Below are 8,894 nucleotides of genomic sequence, written 5' to 3' on the forward strand. Positions count from 1 at the left end.
GGCGCAAATCTTGTGTAGTTAGTGTGTAGTGTAGTCAATAGTTTTGTTGTGTGTGTCAGAACAATTAGGCGACTACTGAATATTACAGGTGTTACAGGAGTGATACATCTCCTGTTGTCAGGCCTGCAGGTATCAGGCTGTTGTTCTCCTTTATCTCATAGTGGACAGAAATTATTTTTTGGAGTGGCACAAATTTGATGCAGAACAGCTGATTGTTCTGTAAATAGTTTGAAATGTTTGTTTAAAAAAACACCTTGGCAGCATTTTTAGGTAAACAGCTGCAAAAAACTTTGTTTGCATTACTCTGTGACTTTTTTGAAGAAGTAACTATATAATTATTGCCCAACATTGGTCATTATATACTGTATTTTGCAGACAGAGTTACAGGACTCGCTCCCAGACCACAGACTCATAATAATGCATAATACAAGTCAGAGCTTATACATACACACACACACACACATATATGTATATATTAGGGGTGCAACGATATTCGTATCGATATTGAACTGTTCGATACAGTGCTTTCGGTATGTATCGAACAATACAACATTTGTAATTTATTTTATCAACTTTCCTTCTGACGATGCTGTCTGTGTTGAGCGCTCAGTGAATCTGCGTTCGACTACTCCGCCTAGGCTGCACTGTCGAGCGCAGATCCACTGAGCGCTCAACACAGACAGCATAGTCAGAAGGAAGAGCGCAGGGCAAGCTAGCAAGACAGAAGTTAAGCTATCCTTGCAACATGGACCTCCCCCACCCTCATTCAGATCTGGCGTTTGGAATTATTTTGGTTTTCATGTGACGTATGACCCTGAAGGTAAGCGAGTCATGGACTAAAGTAAAACAGTATGTTGGATGTGCCATGCAATGCTCAATTACATGGGTGGGAGCTAGTGTGTTAGCGCAGTTAGCTCGTTAACGTGTTGGCCGTCTAGCCCCATGCACGGGGCGATCGGCGGTAGCTCGTTAACGTAGATTTGCCGTGTTGTGGCGTTAAGGTCATTTCAACGAGATTAACCTGAAAGCACTAGTGGGAACACAACGAATATGACTGCACATTTACGCCGACATCATCCTAGTGCAAAGACAAAAACAACAAGCATGCTACTAACTTTAGCCGAGTCATTTAGACAGCTGTTAGCACATGATTCTCCTTATGCTGCTGAGAATAAAGCCCAGAAGAAGCGTATAGTATAGGTTTTATTTTGGAAAGAGCCATTTCTCTGTAATAAACTCTCTTTTCCAAAGATGAGTGATTCCTCAATCAGATACAGGGCTTGCAATATCGCTAGCCCGACGTCCCGGGGCTAGCGATTTTTTTCAATCGGGCTACCAAAATCTATCTCTTCCCTGCCCGTCGGGCTATTGTAGGAAGGAAAAATATATGTCAATGCTTTTGCATTCTTTCAGAAATGTAGCTGGGTAATTATGTCATTGGCATCGGTGAGCCACTGTCAATATGTGACATATTGAAATCGCGTTTGAATTTGCGCTTGTTTTTTTGCTTTCACTTTGCAATCGTGCGAACTGTGTATAGAGAGCGACAGCACTGATTGGTGAGTGATGATAATTTGCGCACCAATTCCTCTGACATCGTCTTATTAATCGTTAGCTTACTATGCAAACATGACAAGTGAAATCTCCCGCAGCAAGCTTAAACATGTGAGAGGTTGATCGCGCAGAGAATCGCTGAGCTTATGTGAGTGCATGTGTAAAAGCAGCAGGATATATATTTTAGTTCTGCTGAGCCAAATAAGACAGGTCAGGGTGAAGAAGTGACAGCCAAAGAAAAGCTTACCACAAAACGGAGAAGTTATGACAAATCAGACTATAAGGCAAAAAGAAAGTGCAGCTTTATGGTTTCATGGACAAAATAATTTCTGTGGCTGCAATATGACGAGCTAAATAACCAGGGCTGCACATAAGTGGTCCGCAGGTGCGCATTCGCTGTCAAAATAAAAAACACGCACAAGGGTTAGGGTTAAATTTAAAAACTGTACTTTTGAGTTAAAATATATATTTATAATTTTAATAAATGACAAATTAAAAAGGCATGAACATTTTTTTTGTATCGAAAAAATATTGAACCGTGACACCAAAGTATCGAACCGAACCGAACCGTGAATTTTGTGTATCGTTGCACCCCTAGTATATATGTATATATATAAAAAAAAAAAAACACCCAGCACGCCCCTGCGGGCGGTTTGTCCTTCAAGCTCGGGTCCTCTACCAGAGGCCTGGGAGCTTGAGGGTCCTGCGCAGTATCTTAGCTGTTCCCAGGACTGCACTCTTCTGGACAGAGATCTCCGATGTTATTCCCGGGATCTGCTGGAGCCACTCGCCTAGCTTGGGAGTCACCGCACCTAGTGCTCCGATTACCACGGGGACCACCGTTACCTTCACCCTTCACATCCTCTCGAGCTCTTTTCTGAGCCCTTGGTATTTCTCCAGCTTCTCGTGTTCCTTCTTCCTGATATTGCTGTCATTCGGAACTGCTACATCAATCACTACGCCCGTCTTCTTCTGTTTGTCTACCACCACTATGTCCGGTTGGTTAGCCACCACCATTTTGTCCGTCTGTATCTGGAAGTCCCACAGGATCTTAGCTCGGTCATTCTCCACCACCCTTGGGGGCATCTCCCATTTTGACCTCGGGACTTCCAGGTTATACTCAGCACAGATGTTCCTGTACACTATGCCGGCCACTTGGTTATGGCGTTCCATGTATGCCTTGCCTGCTAGCATCTTGCACCCTGCTGTTATGTGCTGGATTGCCTCTGGGGCATCTTTACACAGCCTGCACCTCGGGTCTTGCCTGGTGTGATAGACCCCAGCCTCTATGGATCTTGTACTCAGAGCTTGTTCTTGTGCTGCCATGATTAGTGCCTCTGTGCTGTCTTTCAGTCCAGCTTTGTCCAGCCACTGGTAGGATTTCTGGATATCAGCCACCTCCTCTATCTGCCGGTGGTACATACCGTGCAGGGGCCTGTCCTTCCATGATGGTTCCTCGTCTCCCTCCTCTTTCTTGGGTTTCTGCTGCCTGAGGTATTCACTGAGCACTCGGTCAGTTGGGGCCATCTTCCCAATGTATTCTTGGATGTTCGTTGTCTCATCCTGGACTGTGGTGCTGACACTCACCAGTCCCCGGCCCCCTTCCTTCCGCTTAGCGTACAGCCTCAGGGTGCTGGACTTGGGGTGAAACCCTCCATGCATGGTAAGGAGCTTTCTTGTCTTTATGTCAGTGGCTTCTATCTCCTCCTTTGGCCAGCCTATTACCCCAGCATGGTACCTGATCACGGGCAGGGCATACGTGTTGATGGCCCGGATCTTGTTCTTACCATTCAGCTGACTCCTCAGGACTTGCCTGACCCTCTGCAGGTACTTGGTGGTTGCAGCTTTTCTAGCGGCCTCTTCATGGTTCCCATTCGCCTGCGGGATCCCCAGGTACTTGTAACTGTCCTCTATGTCTGCAATGTTGCCTCCCCTCAGTTCTGACTACCTTCCCTCTCTTTGTTACCATCCGACTACACTTCTCCAGTCCGAACGACATTCCAATGTCATTGCTGTATAGCCTGGTAGTGTGGATCAGTGAATCGATGTCTCGTTCACTCTTGGCATACAGCTTGATGTCATCCATGTACAGGAGGTGGCTGACAACTGCTCCGTTCCGTAGTCGGTATCCGTAGCCAGTCTTGTTAATGATCTCACTGAGGGGGTTCAGGCCTATGCAGAACAGCAGTGGGGACAGAGCATCTCCTTGGTAGATCCCGCACTTGATGGTGACTTGTGCTATGGGCTTGGAGTTGGCCTCTAGTGTTGTACACCACATCCCCATTGAGTTCCTGATGAAGGCTCTTAGGGTCCTATTGATCTTGTACAATTCTAGGCATTCCAGTATCCAGCTGTGGGGCATTGAGTCATAGGCCTTCTTGTAATCAATCCAGGCAGTGCACAGGTTGGTCAGTCTGGCCTTGCGGTCTCGGCTGACTGTTCTGTCTACCAGTAGCTGGTGTTTTGCGCCTCTGGTATTCTTGCCAATTCCTTTCTGTGTCCCGCTCATGTATTGACCCATGTGGCTGTTCATCTTAGCCGATATGATGCCTGACAGGAGCTTCCATGTAGTACTGAGGCAGGGTCGGTAGTTGGAGGGGACCGGTCCCTTCTTGGGGTCCTTGGGGATCAGGACCGTCCGACCTTCGGTTAGCCATTCCGGGTGTCTCTCGTTAACTAGCAGCTGGTTCATTTGTGCTGCCAGACACTCGTGGAGTGCAGTCAGCTTCTTTAGCCAGTAGCCGTGAACCATGTCGGGCCCTGGTGCTGTCCAACTCTTCATACTGGAGACCCTTTCTTGGATATCTGCCACTGTGATGGTTACTGGACCCTGTTCAGGGAGGTCGCTGTGGTCTGCCCTCAGATCCACTAGCCACTGAGCATTGCCGTTATGGGTTGCGTCCTTCTCCCATATGCTCTTCCAGTATTGCTCCGTCTCCAGCCTTGGTGGTGCTGTTCTCTTATTATTATTGTTCCCTTGCCACTGAGAGTACACCTTTGCTGGTTCTGTGGAGAACAGCTGGTTTATTCTCCTGCCTTCTGTCTCTCTGGTGTACCTCCTCAAGCGGCTGGCCAAGGCTGTGAGTCTTTGCTTGGCAGTTTCCAAGGCCTCAGGTATGGACAGCTTGCTGTATTTCTTATGCACCTTCTTTGTCGCACCTTTCTGCAACTCCGTTAGTTGGCTAACCTCCCTCCGTGCTACTTTGATCTTGCCCTCTAGCCTCCTTCTCCATGGAGGGTACTGCCCCTTGTGGCTGTTCAACTTGTAGCCAAGCATCTCACTGATCACTGCTGCCGTATTGTAGATCAGCTTGTTAGTGTCGGTAATCGTGGTTGTAGGTATCGTCCGTAGTGCTGCATGAACATCATCTAGCAGACCTTCTGAGGGTACTTCACGTAATCTTGGTAACCGGCTACGGGGGATCCAGGTTTCAAGCTTGGCCATGATTCTATTTTTCAGGTTAGTTCCTCTCGCACTCAACGATCCTTCTCCTATCGCACTTGGGGCTATGTACCCAATCTCGGGTGGGGGTGATGATATCGCCCCCCTGACCTGGCGTCCTGACTCCTCCTTGCCATAGCATTTGTGTTGTACCTCGTCAATCTCTAGCTGTGAGAGCAGTCCCTTCTTTCGAATGTTGGAACACTGAGCTACTAGTTGTTTCGCCGTCATTGCGGATGTTGGGTATCGAAAAATCCATAGGTCCTATTCGTGTAGCCCCTTCCGCCGGGGTTACTTGCGTAGTAGCATTCCAACAACGCCCTGTTTTCGTCTCTTGCCCACCGATGCCTTCTTGTTCCAGTAGCCCACTTGTCGTCAGGGTGCCCTGGTTCCTCAACACCTGACGCGGACCTTGTTGATCCGGGCGACGACGTATATATATATATATATATATACATAAAAACACCCAGCCCGCCCCTTTGGGCGGTTTATCCTTCAAGCTCGGGTCCTCTACCAGAGGCCTGGGAGCTTGAGGGTCCTGCGCAGTATCTTAGCTGTTCCCAGGACTGCGCTCTTCTGGACAGAGATCTCCAATGTTATTCCCGGGATCTGCTGGAGCCACTCGCCTAGTTTGGGAGTCACCGCACCTAGCGCTCCGATTACCACGGGGACCACCGTCACCTTCACCCTCCACATCCTCTCGAGCTCTTCTCTGAGCCCTTGGTATTTCTTGGCGACGAGGATGGGATATATATATATATATATATATATATATATATATATATATATATATATATATATATATATACACACACACACATATATATATATATATATATATATATATATATATATATATATATATATATATATATATATATATATATATATACACACATATATATATATATTTTTTTTTTAGGGGTGCAACGATACACAAAATTCACGGTTCGGTTCGATACTTTGGTGTCACGGTTCGATACTTTTTCGATACAAAAATTGTTCATGCCTTTTTAATTTGTCATTTATTAAAATTGTAAATATATATTTTAACTCAAAAGTAGAGTTTTTACATTTAATGTTGCTGAAACAACAAAGTAATAAAAAAATAAATCTATCTGATCCAGAAATCACTCATCTTTGGAAAAGAGAGTTTATTACAGAGAAATGGCTCTTTCCAAAATAAAACCTATACTATACGCTTCTTCTGGGCTATATTCTCAGCAGCATATTAAACATATCAGGTCCCCATAAGGAGAATCATGTGCTAACAGCTGTCTAAATGACTCGGGTAAAGTTTGTAGCATGCCTGCTTGTTGTTCTTGTCTGCTTCCACTTGTCTTTGCACTAGGATGATGTCGGCGTAAATGTGCAGTCATATTCGTTGTGTTCCCACTAGTGCTGTCAGCGTTAATCTCGTTGAAATGACGTTAACGCCACAACACCGCAAATCTCCGTTAACGAGCTACCACGGATTGCCCGTGCGTGGGGCTGGACGGCCAACACGTTAACGAGCCAACTGTGCTAACGCACTACTTCCCACCCATGTAACTGAGCATTGCGTGGCACATCCAACATACTGTTTTACTTTAGTCCATGACGCGCTTACCTTCAGGGTCATACGTCACATGAAAACCAAAATAGTCCCAAACGCCAGATCTGAATGAGGGTGGGGGAGGTTCAATTTGCCATGTTGCAACTTCTGTCTCGCTAGCTTACCTTTAAAAATTTGTATTGTTCGATACATACGCGTACCGAACCGAAAGCACTGTATCGAACGGTTCAATATCGATACGAGTATTGTTGCACCCCATATATATATATATATATATATATATATATATATATATATATATATATATAAAATTTTCATTGTAAGTGGGCTGAAGAAGTTAATTAACAGTAGTCTAACATAAATGTAAATGCTGTAATTTGCTTATTTTAATAAACCATGTAACTTGGATGGATTTGATGCTGGCGTGACCACAGTGCACACGCCTGCTGTTGCTCACAGTGGTCCAAGGGATCGCTCAGGGAGTTTGTGTGTTCGCTCAGACACATGAAAATTTAGAGGGAACATTGGAGACCAGCATGGTGGAGAAAAAGTGTTTGGCCATCCGGTGGGGAGCACCAGTTTATGAGAGAGATTATAGTATTAAATGTAAAGCTGAAATCAACAAATACGGAGGGCCTTGAGTGCCCAAACAAATTAATTAAATCATTAAATATGTCATTTATGTATCATTATTTCAAATTGGAAACAAATATATAAATTAAATATTAATTAATTTCATTTAAAACATTTAATTATCTCCAGTTTTAATTATTTACCGTTATTTAATGACATCATTGATATTGGCACTCCTGGCCCTGCTGCACAACTTTGGATTTGTGTAGAATTACTTGTGCTAGGACAAATGAGCATACTTCCCAAAGACAAGCGGTAGGGTATGATGTTCCGCACTGCAAAACTTTACCTATGTCACTCATTAGAAGAATTGCTGCAATTAAAATCAATCTGTTCTCGCCAATTCCTTAGAAATCCTCTTTTGCTCGGTTGAAGTCACCAGTTTCAAACATCTCAAGATTTTTATGGATAGACGAACAATCCAAAATACGTTTAAAAACTCACCAGAAGCTAACACACAATAGTTGTTTAGAGCTACCAAAGTCAAATCACTACTGCTTAGCTAAAGAGAACAATATCGCTTTTTAATTGACACATCACTACAGTAGTATGAAAGTTTTTGCACCCTTCCTGATATCCTATTTTTTGCATGTTTGTCAAACTGAACTATTTCAGATCATCAAAGAATTATAAATATAAGACAAACACAACATAAGTAAACACAAAGTTTCTAAGTGAAGGTGTTTATGATTAAGGGGGGAAAAAATCCAAACCTACATGGCAGAGTGTGAAAAAGTGTTTGGCCCCTAAAACTAATAACCAGTATTATACAAACTTCACTGAGCTTACAGCTTATCAGTATGAAAGGTGGCTGGCACTGAAAGAATATTGAATATTGATGACATGTATTTAAAGACACACACACGTTCTTCAGCTATGCCGTTGTTGTTAGCTTGGCCTTGGTGAGCCTCAGCAGATATTCCTGAACTTTGTTCCTCAGAAATTTTGTAATCTCGCAAGATTTTCAATTTTACCTTGGCAGTTCTTTTCCAGTGCTAAGACATGATTGTAGATGTCAGCAAAGTCCCTGAGCATGGGACAACATTCCTCCTCTCACATTATTGGTTACTGCAATTTGGAGATGATTTTGTTCAAAATGCACCCATCTGAACCCTCGTCCCCCTCACCATCCCTAGTCCGAGGTGGCTGTGATTGTGGAAGGCTGTGGTTCCAAGAACTGGAGGTTCTTGGATAGGTCTTCGCTGTGTGTCTTCTTTAAATTACTCCACCTAGAGTTCACAGCTGGTGTGGGTGGAGAATGCCCACAACTCAATGACATCTTCAGCCACTGGAGTGTCTCCCTTCGAGGCCTCCCTGGGATACCAATCCCCGTTGCTGTCTGTCTCGGAAGGGGAACTCCCTTCCCTTCAATCCAGAATCACGTGCGTCGTTGTTGCCACCTCTGGAGATCCAGATCCTCAGGTCAGTGGAACAAAATAAACGTTTGGCAGATTGTCATGTTTCAGCTCCCACATATCAGGCTGATAAGAAGGTCTGGCTCTCCACCAAAAATGTACCTCTGAGGACCAAATCTAAGAAGTAGGAAATTTGGTTCATTGGCACATTTGAGGTGCTGTTAAATATTAACCCAGTGACTGAGCGTTTTTACAGTGGAGCATTTGTAAATATTGAGTGTTGGAGTTGTTTACCTGTCACACCACTGACCACAAGAACTGAGCGGGAGTCAGGAGCACATTTACAGAAGCCACG

The sequence above is a fragment of the Rhamphochromis longiceps genome, linkage group LG17, assembly GCF_057381845.1.
Source record: "Rhamphochromis longiceps isolate RC_006_pf linkage group LG17, R_longiceps_female_GT1.1, whole genome shotgun sequence".
Classification (NCBI taxonomy): Eukaryota; Metazoa; Chordata; class Actinopteri; order Cichliformes; family Cichlidae; genus Rhamphochromis; species Rhamphochromis longiceps.